The sequence below is a fragment of the Apodemus sylvaticus genome, chromosome 1 (assembly GCF_947179515.1).
Source record: "Apodemus sylvaticus chromosome 1, mApoSyl1.1, whole genome shotgun sequence".
Taxonomy (NCBI): Eukaryota; Metazoa; Chordata; class Mammalia; order Rodentia; family Muridae; genus Apodemus; species Apodemus sylvaticus.
In genome coordinates this window covers 25,046,394-25,069,264 of record NC_067472.1, presented here as the reverse complement: position 1 = coordinate 25,069,264, position 22,871 = coordinate 25,046,394, and positions in this window count along the sequence as shown.

Genomic DNA, 22,871 nt, shown 5'->3' with positions numbered 1-22,871 from the left:
TGCCGGTTCCAACAACTTTCTTCACAAAATTGATAGACCCAGAAACAAAAGTCTCGCGTGGTACCTACATACTGCTTGCTGGCTGGTACTGAGACTGAAGCTCCCGTGTAACAGACTCTGGGAGGAATAAGACGAGGAGGCAGAGTGTGTGAGCCAAATCCTTATCTGACACGGGAGACTGACTGACAGGTTCCATGTTAGGCAGAGCGGTCAAGATGGAGCTGTATCAGCCTATGAATCAGAGACCCGAGGGAACCAGCACAACTGCCCAGGGATGACAGAGAGGAGAGAGGGCGCTTGCTCTCCTTGGGCAGTGCCCTGCAGCGCGCTGCAGGGGGAGGAGAAAGTATTCTCTTCCGTAGTCTCTGGTGTTCTTTAATCTTTCTACCTGGATCCTGTCCTCTGTGGGCCTCTATCTGGAACAGATACGCCCTGCCTCCTTCCCTCAGATCTTTCCCTACTGTCGCCTCTACAGGACCTGCAGGGGCTCCCTACTTAAAACGGGAACTTCTATGTCTTTTTTCTTCATCTCCACCACCCATACCTCTTCACATTGTTAATACTTAGATGATTTTCTGTCTTTTTTTCATTTTTTATTGGTTATTTATTTATTTACATTTCAAATGTTACCGCCCTTCCCAGTTTCCCTTCCACAAGCCCCCTATCCCCTCTTCCCTCCCCCTGCCTCTATGAGGGTGCTTCCCCACCCACCCACCCACCCACCCCTCCTGCCTCCGCCGCCTAGTGTTCCCCTATCCTGGGTCATCAAGCCTCCACAGGACCGAGGGGCTCCCCACCCAGTGATGCCTGACAAGGCCATCCTCTGCTACATATGCAGCTGGAGCCATGGATACCCCCTGTGTACTCCTTGGTTGGTGGTTTACTTCCTGGGAGCTCTGGGAATCTGGTTGGTTGATATTGTTGTTCTTCCTATGAGGTTGCAAACCCCTTTAGCTCCTTCAGTCCTTGCCCTAACTCCTCCATTGGGGTTCCTGTGCTTAATCCAGTGGTTGACTGTGTACATCTGCATCCGTATTGGTCCAGCTCCGGCAGAGCCTCTCAGGGAACAGCTAGACCAGGCTCCTGTCAGCAAGCACTTCTTGGCATCAGCAACAGTGTCTGGGTTTGATGTCAGCAGACAGGATGGATCCCTAGGTGGGGCAGTCTCTGGATGACCTTTCCTTCAGTTTCTGCTCCACTCTTTGTCTCTGCATTTTCTTTTTCTTTTCTTTCTTTTTTTAAGATTTATTTATTTATTATATGTAAGTACACTGTAGCTGTCTTCAGACACACCAGAAGAGGGCATCCAATATCATTACATATGATTGTGAGCCATCATGTGGTTGCTGGGATTTGAACTCAGAACCTCCGGAAGAGCAGTCGGTGCTCTTAACCACTGAGCCATCTCTCCAGCCCCACTAAATTTCCTTCTGACAGGAGGAATTCTGGATTAATATTTTTGAGGTGGGTGGGTGGCCCTATTCCTCAAGTGGGGGCAGTGCCTATCCTCTGGATGGTCTCTACAGGTTCTATCTCCCCTTTATTGGGTATTTCTGCTAAAGTCCTTTTTGTTGGGTACTGGAAACCTCTTGGGTCCCTGGCATCTAGGACTTTCTAGTGGCTACCCCTAGCTCCCCCTCCCCCACTGCTACACACCTACTTTCAAACTCCTGACCCTCTGTACTCTCCCCCATGTCCTCCCATGTCTGAACTAGCCCCCCCTTTTCCCTCCCCCTCCTCTCTCACTCCCAGACCCCTCTCTCCCTCTACTTCCCAGAGACTATCTTCTTTCCCCTACTGAGTAGGACTGTAGCATCCACACTTCGGTGTGATCGTCTTTCTTCTTGGGTTTCATATGATCTGTGAATTATATCGTGGGTATTCCAAGCTTCTGGGCTAATATCCACTGACCAGTGAGTCCATACCATGTGTGTTCTTTTGTGATTCAGTTACCTTACTCAGGATATTTTCAAGTCCCATCCATTTGCCCAAGAATTTCATGAAATCATTGTTTTTAATAGCTGAGTAGTACTCCATTGTATAAATGTACCACATTTTCTGTATCCATTCTTCTGTTGAGGGACAGCTCCTGGCTATTATAAATAAGGCTGCTATGAACATAGCAGAGCATGTGTCCTTGTTATATGTTGGAGCATTTTTTGGGTATATGCCAGTGGTTTAGCTGGGTCCTCAGTTAATACTATGTCCAATTTTCTGAGGAAATGCCAGACTGATTTCCAGAGGGGTTGTAACAGCTTACAATCCCACTAGTGATGGAGGAGTGTTCCTCTTCCTCCACATCCTTGCCAGCCTCTGCTGTCCCCTGAATTTTTTATCTTAGCCATTCTGACTGGTGTGAAGTAGAATCTCAGGGTTGTTTTGATTTGTATTTCCCTGATGACTAAGGATGCTGAACATTTCTTTAAGTGCTTTTCAGCCATTCAATATTCCTCAGTTGAGAATTCTCTGTTTAGCTCTGTACCCCATTTGTAATAGGGTTATTTGGTTCTCTGGAGTTTAACTTCTTGAGTTCTTTGTATATGTTAGATGTTAGCCCTCTATTGGTAAATGTAGGATTGGTAAAGATCTTTTCCCAATCTATGGATTGCCATTTTGTCCTATTGACAGTGTCCTTTGCCTTACAGAAGCTTTGCAGTTTTATGAGGTCCCATTTGTCGATTCTTGATCTTAGAGCATAAGCCATTGGTGTTCTGTTCAGGAACTTTTCCCCTGTACCCATGTGTTCCAGGCTCTTCCCCACTTTCTCATCTATTCGTTTCAGTGTATCTGGTTTTATGTGGAGACCCTTGATCCACTTGGACTTGAGCTTTGTACAAGGAAATAAGAATGGATCAATGTGCATTCTTCTACATGCTGACCAGCAGTTGCACCAGCACCATTTGTTGAAAATACTGCCTTTTTTCCACTGGATGGTTTTAGCTCCTTTTTCAAGGACCAAGTGACCAAAGGTGTGTGGGTTAGATGCTTTTCTTATTCACACCATGTCTTTTCTATCTGGACCGAACACAATACAATCTACCTGGAATCTGGACCACGAGGACACTGCTGATTGACTCCACAAACAAATCACATGTGTTACCAATGGGAAAATACTTTAATGACTGACAAATGTTTTTGATAAGCTCACTTCTTTTTTTCCCAGTTTGGTATTTTGTTATGTTTCATGCCGAGATAGCTCTTGACCTGTTAACTAGGTCTGGAGTTTTCCAAGTAAATTCCTTTGTTTTCTTCTTCAGAGAGCCCTTTGAGTTCCACCCGGAGACTGTGAGGCTCACCAAGTGTGAGGAACTGATACCATTGGACAAAAAGAACACAGTCTCTCCAGGATTGTACCCCAGCCCCCCACCCCCCGAGGACAAGGTTGCTCATGGTGATACACCACCCACCCCTACACACAAAAACCTTCCAAAGTCAAGCTCCATTGGGGAATGACATTCTGCACGAGGGGATTTGCCTAAACTTTTCAAGTGCTCCAGTCTAAAGCACTGAAGAAGTGTGTGTCAGACGGTATTGTTAACTGTCTATTAAATAAAGATGGCCTTTTCAGAGAGCTTAAACTGTAGTCATACACTCTCCTTCAATGTCTTTTGAAAACGCAAGTGATCCTTTGTGAAGGAGTCTGTAAATATTAACAGCCTCTCTGTTTCTCTCTATCTATTTCCCTATCTCTCTGTCTCTCTGTCTCCTCAAAGGGCTGACCTTCTGTTTAGAGAATCAGCACTTAGATTGAATAGGTGACTCGGAAGGAAGGTGACTCAGAAGAAGGCACACCACCTGGGCACAAGACTGCTTTGATGTTCCCGCCTGAGTGGTCACAGGATTCCTACTTATGGTAAACATGCCTTAGAATCTTTCAGCTTGCTGGTCTCGGATGGATTTGTGGATTAATGATTCCTCATTGGCCCTGCTCGCTCTCAAGAAGTATTGCCCCACCCCCTCCCTTACTGAACTGGACTTTGTACTGTGGGAATGTCACATGTCCTGTGCCCCAGAAGAGCCACTTTGACGAGTTTGACATTAGCTAAGTGGTCACTTGTTTCAATGTTATCTCTTGGTATGAGCTTTTGGGAGTTAGGTGGGTAAATATGAACCTGAAATCCACTCACAAGTCTATAGCGGGTTGATGGTTGGATATGTAAATGAAGATTTACATAGTGTGAACTTTAAGCTTTACCTGAATGAACCACTCAGATTTGCTATTGTATCACAGGAATAGTCAGACAGATGAGTTTATTGGGGATACTTAGAGGAACGCAGGCCACTCACAGCTGTGCCACTGGGAAGCCCAAACCCCAGTCAGCCCTCTCCCTTGTCCACATCCTAGCAACCCTGCAAACCGAGCCAACAGCCTCATTGCCATTACTGCCTCAGACCTAGCTCCCGGTGTGTCACCGTGCCTCTCAGTTCGTTGCTGTGACTGTGACTGAGGGTCTTCTGCAGGCCACCACAGCTTCTCTGTCACACCCAGAGGAACAGATACACCACCACATGGACGTGTTCCAACAAAACGTTATTTACAAGTGAGACCCAGCAATCAGGTCTGGCCCCTGTACTGCAGTCTGCCAACATCTGCCAACATCTGGTGTAAATAATCAGTACATAAGTGTTCATTATACAATTCTTTCAGCATTTTTTGAAGCAGAGTTGAAATGTACTACGAGACTCCAACCAATTCTTTTAGTTTTTGTGTTCACTTTTTTTTAAAGCCTTCATAATAAAGTATTTAAAATAATGCTTATCATATGAATGTTTAACTATTAAACATTTATAAATTGCCAAGTGTTGTGGTGCATGCCTGTGATCCCAGCCCTCAGGATTATGACGAATGTGTGATCAACTGGGTGAAGAGTTAATAAAGAGCCAAAGAAACGATTCAAAGCCAGTCTGGGTCAGATCGTGAGACAATGTCTCAAAAACAAAAGAATAAAAGTGTATGCATTATCTTCATGTTCATTTTTGGCTTTGTGTGTGCTCTTTGACATCAGCTTCCAGATGACAAAAACTGTGTGTCAACTTTTCTAACAAGCTCTTCAGATTGGGCATTCAAATTTTCCAGGAGAGGGACAATTAACCCAGATGGAGTCCTTGGCGACAGTAGCATGAAATTTTTCTTCCTGCTTTTCCCAGCCAAAAATATACAGTGACTTTCCACTTGATTGTGACCTTTCTATTCCTGTTAAGAAAGGGGATGTAGATCTTTAAAGAGATATATATATACAACATATGTTCCCCCTTTTCAGGAATTTTTTATAAATGCCATTATTTAAGTTAACATTCTCTAAAACTGACAGCTATGACTTTCCAGATTATTTTTCTTTGAATAATTCTATTACCTGATGCTTAATATCATTTGCCAAATTTTCACTTCCTTCACAGCGTGGATTTTTAAACTCTGTCTTATGGAAATCGGAAGTCATGACAAATCACTTGAAATGTTAAAAGGGTTCTAAATCTGTCTGACCTACAACTGTCACTGATGCTGAGCAGACCAAGACAGTAGCCAGACCACAGGACACCCTTGGCCTTCCTGAATGAAAGTGGGGGTGGGGAAGGGAGGTGGGGGCAGGGTGACAGGAGAGGCAGGGGTCTGTTTTAAATCATAATACAGAGTAGGCTAGAGGGGAGACAGGTGGTATCTTGGTCCCCCACAGAGATTTTTCCCTCCAGCCTCATTTAGCTAATTTAGACCAATTGTTCTTTTTAGAAAACAAAAATGTGGGAACAGAAAGAAAAACCATCTCTGGTGTGAGACCAACCGTCCTAGCCACCCTGGTGACAAGGTGCCTCAGCAGTGACACTCAGCACCCTCAGTGCTAAATGCTGCCCTCGTGGAGGGTCCCTGCCTTGCCACTGTCACTTGGCTCTTTTAAGGACACCTAGGAAACCTCCCCTGGATCACAGTCGCCTGTGTTCAGCAACCAAGTCTTTGTGCTGGAGTCTTAGTTGGGTGAAGAAACTGAACATGTTGGGGTTCTGTCTAAGCTCCACCCCACACCTACCTGGCAATAGTCAGGTATGCCCCGCCCCATATATCTGGCCCACTATAAAAGGGGCTGCTTGCCCCTCCTCTCGCTCTCTTCACTCGCTTCCATCCCACTCTCACCTCTCTGCCCTTTGGGCTCTCCTCCCCTCCCCCTCTCTCCATGTCATAGCCGCATAGCCAGCCTTCTCTCTCTCTCTCTCTCTCTCTCTCTCTCTCTCTCTCTCTCTCTCTCTCTCTCTCTCTCTCTCCCCTTCCACTATACCACTAACTTCCAACCTCTACCCTGAATAAACTCTATTCTATACCATGCCTGTGTGTGTGTGTGTGTGTGTGTGTGGTCCCTCAGGGGGAAGAGATGCCTGGACAAGGGCCTGCCTGGGCATCCCCTTCCCCCACACGGCTGTGCCACACTCCCTTAACCCCCAATCCTCTCTTTTTAAGCCCCCTTCATTGGTGCTGAAACCTGGGACGAGAAACGCCATAGGTACACTTGCTTAAGCCCTTTCAGAACAGAGTTACACTAGTGGCCTTCCTCCTGCTCGGTGAGCCCCACATCCCAACTCGACCTCGTTGATGACTGAGGAGCTAGCTTGCAAATGTCGACTTAGAGGACACAGGGTGAGTGGAGCCATCGGAGACCAGCTCTGACACTTTGTGCCACTGACAGCCACACACTTTGGCCAAGTTGCTGAATATTACAGAGGTACACTAGCAATGATCCACAGCTATGTCCCAGTCTGAGGACCTGGAGCCTAGGATGATTCCCTTACACAGCATCGTTTTTGAACGTGATTAGGGAAGGACCTTGAAGCAAGGAAATGATCCTTAAGTTTCCATGTGGGGTTTAAATGCCATCACCAATGCCCTTAAAACAGAGGGTGTGTCAATGCCACGAACATCAAGGAGGAGAAATGAGGGCGTGTGTTGTGGGCACCTAGAGGATGCTTTGCCGAGGGGTGATGACACTCCCAAGGGAACTGAAAACAGGAAGAAAGCCTAGCATCTGCCTTCTTCTCGTGACTTTCTCCAGTTCTTTGGTCAGATCTCTGCTTGGCTTAATCACTCAAGGAGTGCCTGCCCCTGCCCAACCCGTGCTCAAGGCTGAAAGCAGAGACTCGTCATAAACAGCTAAACTTCACAGGATGGACCACGTTCTGTCCGCAGATGAGGGTGTTATCCATGCCGGCAAGGCTCACCCTGACACGGCTCACCCTGACACGGAAGGGACGCTCGTGTAGGAAGCGCATGACAGAGACCGCCAGGCTATGGCTGCAGTCGGGATTCTGACAGCTGGGCTGACACAACAATCAAACTACCCTTTGGCCAGGATTGTTTAGTCACACAAAGCTCTAGCTTTGTGTCTTAGTTCTTTCTCTACCTAAACCTAAAGCTAATGCCAGTAACCCTAAACAGACTTAGGGTCACCGGACCACCATATCTGTTCTTCCTCAGCCCCCATAATGAGGACTGAACCTGGGGCCTCGCCCATGCTAGGCAAGGGTTCACTGATCCTCTCTTTAGTTGGCACTGCCACAGTCAGGACTTTTGCTGTACATATGGAGGGACCCATGGCTCCAGCCGCATAGGATGGTCTTGTTGGACATCAGTAGGAGGATCAGTCCTTGGTCCTGTGAAGGCTTGATGCCAGGGCGGGGAGGTGGGAGTGGGGGGGAGCACCCTCATAGAGGCAGGGGAGGGGGTGAGATAGGAGGTTTCAGAGGGGGAAACCTGGAAAGGGAAAAACATTTGAAAGGTAAATAAAGAAAATAACTAATAAGAAAACCAACAAAACACTGGGCGGTGTTGGCACACACCTTTAATCCCAGCACTTGGGAGGCAGAGGCAGGTGGATTTCTGAGTTCGAGGCCAGCCTGGTCTACAGAGTGAGTTCCAGGACAGCCAGGGCTACACAGAGAAACCCTGTCTGGAAAAAACGGGGGGAAAAAAACAACAACAAAAAAAAACAAACAAAAAATATAGAGACTGGAGTGGGTCAGTCACAAACTAAAAAATGCAATGTCCCTCACGCTGGAAGGGCAGCCTCCAAAAAGAATCAGCCTTCCTGACAGCCTGATTTTAGTCTTCTGGTCTCTGCAGCTGTGGTTGTGGTCATTTGTTAACAGCAGCCAAAGGGAAGCTAATATGTCCACTAAGCTTCGTTTTATCATCTGTTAAGCAGAGACGACAGAGGTCTTCCCGGGTTATACTAATAAATCCCACAAAGAGGAAGTACTAACTCAGTGTCTATCCCAGTAGACACACAGCACACACTGACAGCTACTCTGTTTTTATTGCCTTTGTTGTTGAATATGGAGGGAAAAATATAAGCCAAGTATAGGGTCAGACTAGAACTTGGTGGCATTGTCTTTGTCTGGGGGAGAAAATGCCAAAATATATAATTTGTCCCAAAATGGTGCCTTTCATAAAGAAGCCATCTCTGTAACCTATTCTGTTGATGTGCCACATCTATCCCTGCCAATAATTAGATAAGCCATGCTACAGAGTTCCGTGTATTTAATTGTATGTGTGCTACAAATTATATGTTCAAAATGGAAAATAAACATTTCCAGCTGCTTTGAAAGCCCCAAACCTAATTTCAAACTGCTGCATTTTACAAAAACTCCAGAGCTTTAAGCATGCTGCAAGCGGTTTGAGCCACAGAAGCTAAATATCCACCAGGGCAGTTGAGGGAAGCAGAGGATTTCAGGGATTTGTGTGATCACATTGACTACTCAGATCCAGAGGTGTAGTATACTGGGAGAAGAATCCATCATACCTGGTTTTGAAAAATGGAGAAAACAAAGTTTCTACCTTGGAGGAACACACAGGGCTAAGAAGGAGATGTAAGTGAATAGATTTAAACTTAGACTATAATGGTGAGTTACAAATGTAGCAAGGATCTACTATTGTGCTCCAGAAACTCTGCCACACCATGTGTTATCTTGTTTAATCTTCACAGTAGGATTTTTAGCCCAAGATAAGACAGTGTCAGAATGAGAGCATAAAAAGTAGAGAAGCACCCAGGTGTTCTACAGAATGAGCTCCCAGGACAGCCAAATCTACACAAAGAAACCCTGTCTGGGGAGAGGGGGGAGTTGAAAAGCCATATGTAGTGATACACACCTTTAACGCCAGCACCACAGCGGCTGGGGTAGACAGATCACATTTGGGGACAACTTAGGTGATTTCAAGGCCAGAATGTGCTATAGAGTTTTGATCAATGTGCATGCAGTACCTGTATCTGCCAAAGGAGGGCAGCAGATTCCCCTGGATGTGGATTGTAGATGGTCAGGTGGGTGCTGGGAATTGAAACCAAGTTCTCAGAAAGAGTAGCCAATAGTCTTAATTTCAGGGTCATCTCTCCAGTCCTTTAATGAATTTTTAAAAGATTCCTTATTAAGTATATTAACAAAGAAGTTCTTTTTGGTCTGCTCTCTCCCTTCCAAGCCTGTTATGCAAACCAGAAACCTGGAAACAAACACTTATGTTCCCCCCCCACACTTCCTGCCTCCCAGATCTAACTCAGCACCAGTGCTTGCCAATTCTGCCTCCAAAATATATTTCAAACTCATGGTATTCTTTCCTCTAAGGTTTTGGCCCCATCTAAAGCAGCTTTATCTCCTCCTCTCAACTTTGATCTTCTCTCAATCCCTCCTCTACCCCTCACTCCTCCCAATCCATCCCACAGGAGGCACAAAGAAATACTCTTAAAAAGCAAATCTGACCACTACTGTTCTGTGGTTTCCCACTGAAACTGAAATAAAGCCAGGTGTGGAAGTACACAGCTGTAATCCCAGCACTCAGGAAGCTGGAAACAGGGCAATTGCTGCAAACTCAAGAGCAGCCTGGGCTATAAAACCAAAAATAAAGTAAAAGTAAAATTAGAATAAAAACCCAGGATCCTTACTCAACACCTTTCCCTCTCCCTCCTCCTCTCCCTCCCCCTCTCCCTCCCCATCTCCCTCTCCCTCCCCTTCCCACCCCCCTCTCCATCCCCCCTCTCCCTTCCCTTCCCCTCCCCCTCCCCTCCCCCTCTCCTCCTGCTCCCCCTCCCCCTCCCCCTCCCATTTCCCTCCAGCAACTAGCTAGGCTTTAAAATCTTCAAAAATGTCAAACCCCTCCCACTTCAAGGAGTTTGTATGTCTTTCTTTCTAGCAAGTCCCTACTGTCTATACTTTCTTCTGTGGCAAACACAGTTGGGAATTCTAAAATGATCGTCTACTGGTTTTCTGACCACACTTTGGGCCTGAAGACACTGATAATTTGATTCCGAGGAGCAGAAAAATGTCTCCCAGCTGACTGGCTTTCTCAGAATGGCAGCTTCAAGAACATCCAGAAATCAATTGATTAGGCAATGCACACTGGGCAAGTATAAAGTCACCCAGTGATGGCTTTAAATCACAGAGGAAAAGAAACCAGGAGAGGCTTTCCTGGGCCCTGTTCAAATAGACAGCAATCAGAGTCCATCTGGCGGGAAAGGCCCGACTCATGCTGGTGAACTCAGTCACCAGCGGTATGGTAAGCACCACTGGTTCACAATCAGATTCGCTTGTCTGTCTTACCCCGTCGCTCTTGCAGGTAGTAGTAATTAAATGTGTAGTTTGTGCTCCGTAAGAACCCTTGGAAAGTGTTTCCTAACAAAGCCAGTGTTTTAAGTAGCAGCATCCTTCAGTCTTTCAGGCTGCATGGTGGATGTGATGGCCGGATGAGAAGTAGCCATCTTCTTGCCAATGAGGAGGATGAGTCCAGAAGACCTATAGACTATGGCCTAACCTATGTTGCTGACGTGATCTTTCTATTACATAAGAAAACTCGACCTTCCCTGTGCAAGCCACTACTCTTAGAGGAGAAATATTTCTACGTTAACACTGTGTCTGCAGTGGGCATACTATAATGTGTCCACAGCCAGAAGCTTCTTCACCCTAGTAGCGCAGGGAGCTGCTGGAGATGGGAGATGGGAATTATTTTATTCCCCCATCTGCAGCCCAGGACTGCACAGGTTCTCGTCCCTGCCTTCTGACCTTTAGTGCCTGCTCAGTTTACGTTATTTCACCTCTTGGATACTCCTCAAACTTTCTTCCCTGCATTTTTTGCTTCTTCAAGCTACTAGGACTCGGGAGAGACGTTTTATAAGTAGATGGAACTCTGAGGATGAAAATAGAGGGGGTAAAAGGAAAATTGTGGAGCCAGAGACTTGTCTCAGCCTGGGAAGGCGCCTGCCACCACGCCTGCTGACTTGAGTGGATCCCTGGAGTCCCACAGTAGGGGAAACGAGCTGCCCCCTGACCTCCACATGTGTACTGCACATGCGTGGTCACAGAGAGAGGAGGGGAAAGAGGGGAAAGGAAAGGAGGGGGCGAAGAACAAATGTAATTTAAAGAACTTTGTAGACATTGATATATATCAAGACTGCATTTCAAAATTGAAAGGCACAAAAACAGGGCTGGAGAGATGGCTCAGCAGTTAGGGGCACTGACTGCTCTTCCAGAGGTCGTGAGTTCAATTCCCAGCAACCACATGGTGGCTCACAACCATCTATAATGGGATCTGATGTCCTCTTATGGTGTGTCAGCAACAGTATGCTCATATACATAACATACATCAGAAGAAGAAGAAGGAGGAGGGGGGGTAGGGGAGGGGGTAGGGGGTAGGGGGAGAAGGAGGAGAAGGAGAAGGAGAAGGAGAAGGAGAAGGAGAAGGAGAAGGAGAAGGAGAAGGAGAAGGAGAAGGAGAAGAAGAAGAAGAAGAAGAAGAAGAAGCCACATTTGATCCATTAGCAAACACTGCTTGCTCCAACCTCTTAATATGTCCCAAACCCCATTTTTCCCTCACTCTTCTAGTCTGGTCTCAGGCAGCATTCTGTGTGCTGAGCCACTGCAACAGTGACCTGTTTGCTTCATCTTTTTCCATCCTGTGCTCTGATTTTCAAGGAACAGCTGGAATAATCCTTTTTTTTTTTAAGTGGGAAATTCATCAAATCACTCTTTTCCTCAAATAGTCCAATGATGTTTGGTTTGATTTGGTTTTGAGACTAGATCTTGCTATATATAGCCCAAGTTGGCCTGGAGCTCTATATAGGCCAGGCTAGCTTCAAACCCACAACCTTGCTGCCTTGGTGTTGAGTGCTGGGTTTTCAGATATATGTAACCACATCTGGCTCACAATATCTTTGGTAGGCTTGGGGACTAGTTTTTTTTTTTTTAAGATTTTATTTAATTTTTGTGTATGCGTCATCTGCCTGTGTGTATGTATGTGTATTCATGCATGGCTGGTGACCAAGAGCTCAGAAAAGGGCATTGGATCCTCTGGAACTGGAGTTAAAGGTAGCTGTGAGCTGTTGTGTGGATGCTGGGAACATAACCTTGGTCCTCTGTAAGAGGAGAGAGTGCTCTTAGCTACAGAGCCAGCTCTCCAGCCCATCAACAGTTGTTATTATAATTAAATACAAACTCTTTGACAACTTCTGAGGCTGTGCGTGTTCTGGCCTTATCCACATTGGTGACTTCCTCTTTCTTGACTTTTACCCACCCTTCCTCAATCCTGGCCTTTGGCCGCCACTCAAGCATGTCAGACACGTGGACACCAGGGCCTCTCTCTTCCTGGATCCTCCGTCCCGTCCCTTAGACACTTGTCCCTTATTTGTATCTCTATGTGAATATCTCCCTGCTGAAGACTACTGCTCCAGATACTTTGTATCTCTATGTGAATATCCCTGTGCTGGAGACTACTGCTCCAGATACTTTGTATCTCTATGTGAATATATCTATGCTGTAGACTACTCCTCCAGATACTTTGTATCTCTATGTGAATATCCCTGTGCTGGAGACTACTGCTCCAGATACTTTGTATCTCTACGTGAATATCCCTGTGCTGGAGACTACTACTCCAGATACTTAGTATCTCTATGTGAATATCTCCCTGCTGGAGACTACTACTCTAGATACTTTGTATCTCTATGTGAATATCTCCCTGCTGGAGACTACTGCTCCAGATACTTTGTATCTCTATGCAAATAACTCCTTCCTGGAGATTACTGCTCCAGATACTTGGTATCTCTGTGCAAATATCTCTCTGCTGAAGACTACTGCTCCAGATACTTTGGATAAAACAGTGCTTTCATGTACTGCTTCTCACCAGCCCTCAGCTGCACACTTAATTAGACCTTACATTAACTCTGCCCTTGCTAAGTTATTTATTGTTCTAACACAAACACCAAGAAAGCGCATAATTGTATTTATCCCTACTTCCTTTTTTAAATGCCTGACATGAAGTGAGGGCTTAATAATTGTATTTGTTGAATTAGTAGGCTTCACGGAGTGCTATCCTGAACTGAAGTGATACTCTCTTGCCATTCTTCCTGCTTTCCCTCTCTTTTATAAGTTAACAGTGGTAGTAAACTTCAGTCCTGCCTACCCTGGAGCCTCTTATCTTATTTTGATAACAATAAAATCCTGAAGGATTGAAGGCCCTGAAGGGGATAGAAACTTCACAGGAAGACCAATAGAGTCAACTAACCTGGACCCTTGGGGCTCTCAGAGACTGAGCCACCAGCCAAAGAGCATATATAGGCTGGATCGAGGCCTCCAGGACATATGTAGCAGATGTGCAGCTCTGCCCCCATGTAGGTCCCCCAACAACTTTAGCTCTCCCTAAAGCTGTAGCCCTTACAGGGCTGCCTTGTCTGAACTCAGTGGAAAAGGATGTGCCTAATCCTGCAGATACTTGATAGGCCAGGGTGGTGGGATACCTAGAGAGGGTCCCACCTTCCCAGAGTAGAAGGGAAGGGGGACCAAGAGAGTGTTTGAGATGTTAAATAGTGGTAGTGGTAGTGGTAATAACAACAACAACAACAACAACAACAATAATAATAATAATAATAAAATCCTATTACTCATGTGAGACTAGAACCATTGATTTACTCAATCCCAGGGATGAGTCTAACCCAGCCGTGACAATACTGCTCTATTTTACCATGCATTATCATGCAATAAGTACACGATTTCATTCTGTAGATGAGAAATAAGGAGCCGCTTAAGAAAAAAAACAACAACAAAAAAAAAACCCTTCTCAAATAAAAAGACAAAGCCTGGAAGATAGCACGAGCTTCGTAGTTACTGTGTCCCTCCTCTTGCACTATAGATGTTGCACTATAGATGTTGCACTATAGATCTCTGAAGCCCTAACAGTTGGCTCCCTGTCTCAGTGACAAAACTTGGAAGCCAGAGGGTCCTTCCCATTCAGTGTGTAATGGGATATACTTGGTAAACAAGATATACTCCCTTCCTACTAAGAAGTCAGGGCCAGAGAGGCCAAGAGCAGCCTGCAGCATGCCGAAGGAAAGTGGCAGGAACTATAGGACATAAGGGAAGACATGTTTTTCTCCTAACATGGACAGTGACTGTTTCTCTCATATATATAATATATAACAAATATAATATAATATAATATACAATATATAATTATAAATATTGTATATTATATATATTATATAGTTATAGTTATGAGCTGATTTTCTTGGCAAAGAATGTGTAGCATAACCTTTCTCAAGATGGGTTTGTAGCCTTGGAGAAGCATCAACCAAAACTAAAGGCCAACGTCTCCGTTGTTTCTCCGTTTATACCCACACACAACAATACATCTCACTGACACAAAATATGGGGCCAAGTTCATGCTCCCTTCTGTCCCTGCCCCGTAGCAAGCTATCCTCCTCTTTTTACTTTTCTTTCTTGTCTGTTCTCTTTCCCTTCTACTGAATTAAAAGAATTATTTTATCCCCCACAACCACTGTTTTTCTCATTTCTGCATTTTCTTGCCCTCCACCTAAATAAGAGAGTTCTAAAAATGAATCTAAACTGTGGGTGATTTAAAATTGAATTTTAAGTTAAATATATAAAAATAACAAGATGTGATTCATTGGATAACTAATTTCTCACCAACCTGAATGCACATGTGCTGAACATTCGTTATAAAGTGATTTTTAAGGAGAAATGTCATTTCTTCCATAGGAAACCTTCCTCAGAAGTTATTGTATTCTGTCAATATTTCACTTTAATAAGTAATAAAAAGGAACTTCTGTAGGCCCCTCTGCCAGAATCCATGGCAGGAGTTCCCTAGGCCATGCAGGGCCCCAGCAATGGCCCCTCTCAGCACTGTCCCATTTAATAAGTAACCAGCTGAAGAGAAAGAGCCACGTTTGATTGCAGTGTGATAGGTACTGACCAGACCACTAGGTTTTCTACTTTTAACACAGTTAAAGAATAACAGGTACGGTTTTGTTTTTCCAAGGCCATGGAAAAGCACCACACAGATTATAACACAAGAAATGCTTTGGTTATAGGTTATCTGCTTTCCGGTTCTCGGTTTGATTTTTTTTTTCCTTAGTTGCTGCAGAGGATCCAGTGAAATTCCGAGTTCCTGACACTTGCCCCAAAGGCTGGGGTGTAAGCCTTGGTTGTCTGACCCAAGGACTAGGTCAAACAGAGACAAGCGCACCCCACGAGGATTTTTTAACCTTTCCCCGATATGCCTGAAATATTTCATTCACTGCCTAAAATCTACTGGATCTCTTTCACATTCTCGGATGACACGTCGGATTTAAACTTGTGTTCTTGCTGTCATACACACCAGGAGGAATGAACATGTGTGAATGAATACACGTGAGTGAGCACACGTGAATGTGAGTCCCTCCCAGCCTCGGCTGCTCTGAACTCAGTAAGTTTTACTGATACATGGCCTTACGAAATATATTGTTTTAAAGACAATAAAAGTGTCTCACTGGACTTCATTTTCTGTTTTGTTTTGTTTTTAGAGACATGGTATGTAGCCCAGGCTAGCCTTAAACTCAGTATATAACGAAGACAATCTTGAACTCTTGATCCTCCTGCCTTCATCTCCCAAGTGCTACCTACCCATGTTATTGTTGTTGTTTGTTTGTTCTCTGGGGCTTGGAGTTTTTTCTTCTTGTGGCTTGGAAAAACTATAAAAGTCAGCTATAAGGTCTTCACAGCTCCTTAACAAGGCAAAAATCAAAAGAGAGATTTTGTAAGTCAGGTAGGTATGCCCAAAGTTGTTTGCAACACCTTTATCTACCAAGCAAATTGTGACGAAAGAGGGCAGGAGCACACTTGTGTGAGCCTTAAGGGGGAGGGGGAGGGGAGGTGTGGAACTCCAGGCCTTGAGGGTGGAAAGCAGAGTTCCAGGTGGCGAGGAGGAGTGGGAGGGGGAACGTGGGGGGGGCACAGAGCTCCAGGCCTTGGCGGAGCGGGAGTGGGGTGGGGTGGGGTGGAATGGGGGTGTTGAGGACAGAGCTCCAGGTCCACCTGACTGGGTCAATCATCATTTCGACCTGTGCCAGGTCTTTATTTATTCACCCTTTAAATCCCAGCAGGGACATTTCTTCTTCTGTCCTCCCCCACAGGCAACTGTGCCAAAGAGCAAAAGGAATACTTGTTTGCATGTGTTCCTGTAAAATATATGATTTTTGCATAAAGACAATTTTTTTCATCCCACACTATGCTTGTACATTCATTTATAGCCCATGTATATAAATCTATTTAGCTGCTTCTAATTCTTGCCTTGTTCCCATGGAAACCAACCTCCACATTTTACCTAGCCACTTTCCAAGAGAAGGACACCCGAGACACCATCCAAACAGCGACCACCATGAATAATGCAAAAAAAAAAAAATGAGTAATTCTTGTGTGAATTTCCACATGAACAACCGATTTTGTGAGGAAACGTGTCAGTACACGGCTCCTTCTGAGACTGCTGATTCTGCCTGCCATGAACAGACTCAGTCTGGGGACTGAACTCCGGTCATTAGGTGTGGCAGCTCATTAGGTGTGGCAGCATGTACCTGTGCCTGCTATAGAACCCTGACATTTTTGTGTACATGTATGTGCCCATCTTGTCTGTAGGTCCACTGCATGGATACAGCAATCATGACAGTCAGAAGAGGATGTCGGATCCCCTGGAATTAAGTACAGGTAGTTGTTAACTGCCCAGGGTCAGTGCTGGGACTGGAACTTGGGTCCCCTGCAAGAACAGCAGTGCTCTTAACCACTGAGCCATTTCTCCAGGCCCCAAGATTCACGCATTTTACTGTATGTAAATTGTATGTGATATGTGTATATATGTATGGCTAGGGATTGAGCCAAGGCCTTGTACAAACCAGACAAGGGCTGTACCTCTGAACCAGGCTCACAGCTCCATTTTAAGTCACATAAAGTGCACATCAATAAAAAACAGGAAAAAAAAATCTTAAGCATTCTAACCATATATAGGTTCACACGCACATACACACATGTGCAAATATCCATTCTTAGGAATGCTTTTTTTTTTTAAGGATTAGCATGAATTTTGAAATCATTCTCAATTTTCCACTTAAAAGTAAAAGTCACATCTGGGCGTCCAAGTTATCACCTGGGTTGCCTGATCTGTCTTCAGAGAAAAAAAAAGTTAACAAAAACACACACACTCATTCTATCTCTGTCCCTCGCTCCCTCCCACTCTCATACCTGTTTGTTTTTAGAGGTAAGGTGAGTAAGATGCTACCTAAGAAGGCTCTACATTGAACGAATTATCTCCAGGTGAGCAGTTCCACAGGCTGCTCCTCCAGGCTGCTCTGTAGCACAGCCTTTCCCTTGTGGGCAGCGGCCACAGCACTCAGAACTAGCTCAGCCTGAGCTGCCCTGGCTCACAGGCCCAGCTGCTGGGGATGAGGGCCGCCTGGGCCTTGGGGAGCAAGTCAGTAAGCAGTACTCCTCCGCGGGCTCTGCACCAGCTCTGCCTCGAGGCTCCTGCCTTCTCCCTGTCCGATGAATAGCAATATGCAACTGTAAGGCAAATAAACCCTTTTCTCTCCACCCTGATATTTTGGTCTCAGTATTTTGTCACGATAATAGAAACCCTAAGACAGGTTCCCTCTCCATGGTGGACTGTGATTGAAACATTTAAGCCAAATAAATGATTTCTTCAAGTTGATTTTGGTTATGATGTTTATCATAATAGAAACCTAAGTAAGGCCAGGCAGTGGTGGTGCACGCCTTTAATCCCAGCACTTGGGAGGCAGAGGCAGGTAGATTTCTGAGTTTGAGACCAGGCTGGTCTACAGAGTGTGTTCCAGGACAGCCAGAGCTACACAGAGAAATCCTGTCTCGAAAAACAAAACAAACAAAAAAAAATTAAAAATTAAAAATTAAAAAATTAAAAAAAAAAATAAAGCCAGGCAGTGGTGGTGCACGTCTTTAATCCCAGCACTTGGGAGGCAGAGGCAGGTCAATTTCTGAGTTCGAGGCCAGCCTGGTCTACAAAGTGAGTTCCAGGACAGCCAGGGCTATACAGAGAAACCCTGTCTCGGAAAACCAAAAAATAAATAAATTAATTAATTAAATTAAATTAAATTAAATTAAAAAATAAAAAGAAAGACACATAAATAAATAAATAATTTTTTTAAAAAGGTGAGGATTCTACCACTGAAAGCTGCAGTCCCCCCTCCCCATTTCTGATGACTCATAATTGTGAATTACTTTTAATTTAGAAGAAAATAAAAAACTGCATATAAAATCTGACCTAGCTCAAGCACCCATAACCAAACCGACTGTCATATTATTTATAGTTTTATTTGTTATTAAGCGACTAGTAAAGTTTTAAGTCTAAAGTTGAAGAATTCATAAATTCTAAAACCAGTGATTGACGAATAGACTGCGACAGTTAAACATTAATGGTGCCTGGGGATGTACTTTGCGGGCAGAGCATCTGTCTAAAACATCAGTTCTCAACCTGTATGTGGGTCATGACCCCTTGGGAGCCGAATCACCCTCTCACAGGGGTCACTCGAGACAGTCAGAAAACATCATGATTCATACCAGTAGCAAAATTACAGTTATGAAGTAGCAATGGATATAATGTTATGGTTAGGGGGGGGTCACCACAGCATGAGGGATTAAAGGGTCACAGCATTAGGAAGGTTGAGAACCACTGGCCTAGAATGTGCAACACCATGGGATCAACCACTATCACTATAAATGATATAAACAATCTGCTTGTAAAGACACACAGCCACAGACCATCTACCTCAATGCAGACCCAAAGCAATGCGTGTGAGTGTACTGTTCTCTGATCTAAAGGCTCTCTCTCTCTACTCCGGAACCCTAATATAAAGGCTAATGCCCGTCCCCCACCACGCCCCACCACGCCCCGCCCCACACTTTCAGATCCAGACATAAGATAAGCAGTATCTGAATGTGGATTTTGTCTTGTTTTGTTTTGGAGAGTTTTGATTGTTTGTTTACTGCTTTGGGGGTTGGGGCTTATTATTTAGTCCTGGAGACTGAACCAAAGGCCTTGCACATGCTAGGCAACTCTTCTGCTGAGCTACATCCCCAAGCCCTTCTCTGTATTGTTTCGTTTTGTTCAGACAAGGTATATAGCTCTGTCTCGCCTGGCACTCACTAGATAGGCCAGGCTGGCTCTGAACTCACAGACACCTCCTTCCTCTGCCTCCCGAGTGCTGGGTAAAGTTTTCTACATGCCACCATACCCAGCCCAGCCATTTTCTTTAACAGCTTTAAATCAACATTGCAATATGCAGTTGGGCTGAGCCCTCAAATTCTTTTTATTTGCTGATCCTCAAATAATTGTAGAGCTATTTCCACTAGGTGGCTGTCTTCACCAAGAAGTGTCAGAGCTATGCTGGCTTCTGGTAATTTGAAGCCGGCAACCTTACAGTTTATAGAGGTAGGCGCATGCGCAGTCATTAAATAGCCATTCTGCAAGGATCAACCTGTGCTTCTCTTTTATGTCTTCACGCTGGGAGGGAAGGAGATATGTTTAAACGTGCCCTCAAAATGGGAAAAAGAATTTTTGTTTAAGATTGAAAATATTTTTACCCGGGCAGTGGTGGCGCACTCCTGTAATCCCAGCACTCTGGGACGCAAAGGCAGGCGGATTTCTGAGTTCGAGGCCAGCCTTGTCTACAGAGTGAGTTCCAGGACAGCCAGGGCTACACAGAGAAACCCTGTCTCGAAAAAAAAAAACAAAAAACAAAAAACAAACAAACAAAAAAAAACAAAAAGAAAAAAGAAAAAGAAAATATTTTAAATGTACTTTTTTATTGATGTGTATGTACATGTATGTTTGTGTGTGTATTTGTGTGTATATATGTGGGGGGACAGAGGCATGCACATGTTATACACATACATGCACACACACACAATAAATAAATAAATGAATGAATAAATGAGTAAATAATTTAAAATTAATCTTTAAAACTTTTAAAAAGAAGATTGAAGAGATGGCTCAGCAGGTAAGAGCAATGACTGTTCTTCCAGAGGTCTTGAGTTCAAATTCCCAGCAACCACATGGTGGCTCACAACCATCTGTAATGAAATCTGATAACCACTTCTGGTGTGTCTGAAGACAGCTACAGTGTGCTCATATACATTAAATAAATACTTTTTTTTTAAAGAAAGAAATGTGAAGTATCCATCTATCCCACCCTTGGACAGATTCCCAAAGGACTAAGTCCACACACCACAAGATGGTTTATAATTGCACTATTCACAACGTCCAGGAAGCAGACAAGACAATGTGATAATACATATGCAATAGAATCTTAAGCAGCTGTAAGAAAATTGAAATTATGTCATTTGAAAAAAAAAGATGCAGCTGAGAATCATGTTCAGTAAAATACGACAGACTCAGAAAAAAGCATCCCATTTTCTGTCATATATGGGACCTGAATTTATGTGTATTATGTTTGCACGTCACAAAACTAGAAAGGGGATGAGAAGAGGCAAGGAAGAGATCTTAAAGAAAATGAGAAAGATCTTAAAGGTGATGGAAAGCCAAAAGGGTGACTGACTGGGAAGCAGGCAGGCGGCTGCCCAGGGTGGGGAGCACGAGGAAAGGCAACGGTGAAGAAACAGAAGAGAACAATCTATGGTGTGAAAACTCCGTGACCTCGTGTTCTTCCTGTGTATTCTATGATGGCTAGTGCCAATTTGACAAAATCTTTTACCCCCAGGGAAGGCTGGGCCACTGAGGATGTCAGTGGGGAATGCTTGCTGTTAATTGATGTGGGAGGATCCATCTGAATCATGAGAGGGACTTCCTGGGCTCTACAAAGGGAGAAGAGGAGCTGAGTAGGGACTGGCAGTCAGAATGCTTGCCGAACTTGCTCGCACGGCAGGAGGCTCCCCAGTTGTGTATAACTCCAGCTCCAGGGGATCTGAAAGCCTCTTCTAGCCCCACCACTACGCATGCGCACAGCATGCATGCCTTACTCTGCCTCTTGACTGTGGGTGCCATGTGACCTGCCGGCTGCCTTTGATTGGCCGCCATGATGAACTGTGCGTCAAGAAGGAAGCCCTCGCTCCCTTAAATTGTTCTTGTCAGATATTTTTCATCATGGCTAAGACGCTAACTTTTTAAAAAACAAAAACAGGCCTACAGCCTCGACCACGTTTAATCTTGACCACCTTTAATCTCTCGCTCTTTGTGGCTCAGAAGATTACAGATTTTTCAGGGCAGCTTTGGGGACTGGGACGACTTCCTTCATGATCCTTTCTTCATGCTTCTTCCTGTTGTCTTTGAGACAGAAAAGTTGCAAGTGGAGCAACAACAGCACGTGCAGTCTAACACAGGGCTGTCGGGAGGAATGCTGGGGGTTCTAGCTCTGCTGCCTGGAAAGATCTCAATTGTTTCTTCTTCTTCGTCTTCTTCTTCGTCTTCTCCTTCTCCTCCTCCTCCTCCTTCTTCTTTGGATTTGGTTTTTTGGAGACAGGGTTTCTCTGTATAGCCCTGGCTGTCCTGGAACCCACTCTGTAGACCAGGCCGGCCTCGAACTCAGAAATCCACCTGCCTCTGCCTCCCAGAGTGCTGGGATTACAGGTGTGCGCCACCACCGCCCGGCTCTACTTCTTTTTTTAACATTGTCTTGTGGGCACTTTCTCCGTTTCTCACGGAGAGACCCCAGGTGCACCTGCACCCTTCCTAATCCCCTTACTTCCTGTTCTCACTCCAATGCGGGAGTGCAGTCGTGTGGAGGCTATTCCACTCTGTTCCTTTAGTAAATTGCTCCTAAGGAAGTTCTTGCATGCCCATTGTGGGAAAGAAGTAAACACTCCTGACCGGTAAGGTCTTTAAAAAAAAAAAATAATAATGGAAATGCTAGGTCATGTAAACAATGTGGAGCTGATAAAACCCATGACAGCCGCAGCACAAAACAGTGACCAGGAATCCTGGGTGTGCCGGAGAGAAGGGAGGCTGGCTGAAGCTCTAGCCAGAGGGGGGCTGTGGACAGAGCCAGCGCTCATTTCCTCTTAGATCTGCGTGTGTATAAAAAAAGAAGTCAGCGCTTACTTATGTATTTAAATATTAAAAGAATTCCAACTGAGAAAAAAATTAAAAATAGAAACTAAAGTATGAAGTTATACCCCAGAAGATCGGTGAAAGGCAGGCAGTATTCAAAAATCATCTTTGGGTAACGGTTTATGTTGTCAAATCAAAAAGGAGCTTGTTCTCGGAGCCTGAAGAGATATATGGTTGGAACTTTAAAGGTGCTCACTGATCTTGCAGAGAATCTGGCTCCGTTTCAGCAGCCTCACGGTGCACAACCACCTGCACCTCCAATACCAGGCCCGATGCCCTCTTCTGACCTCTGCTGGCACCTGCACACACATGTTATGCATGCATGCACACAAGTACACACAAGCACATAAAATTGAAACTTTGAAGGCATATATATCATATATATACACGTATAATTTTTGACAGATGTATATTATACATAGCAGATATATTGTACATAGCATATATATGATATATATATATACACACACATATATATGTATATATATATGTATAT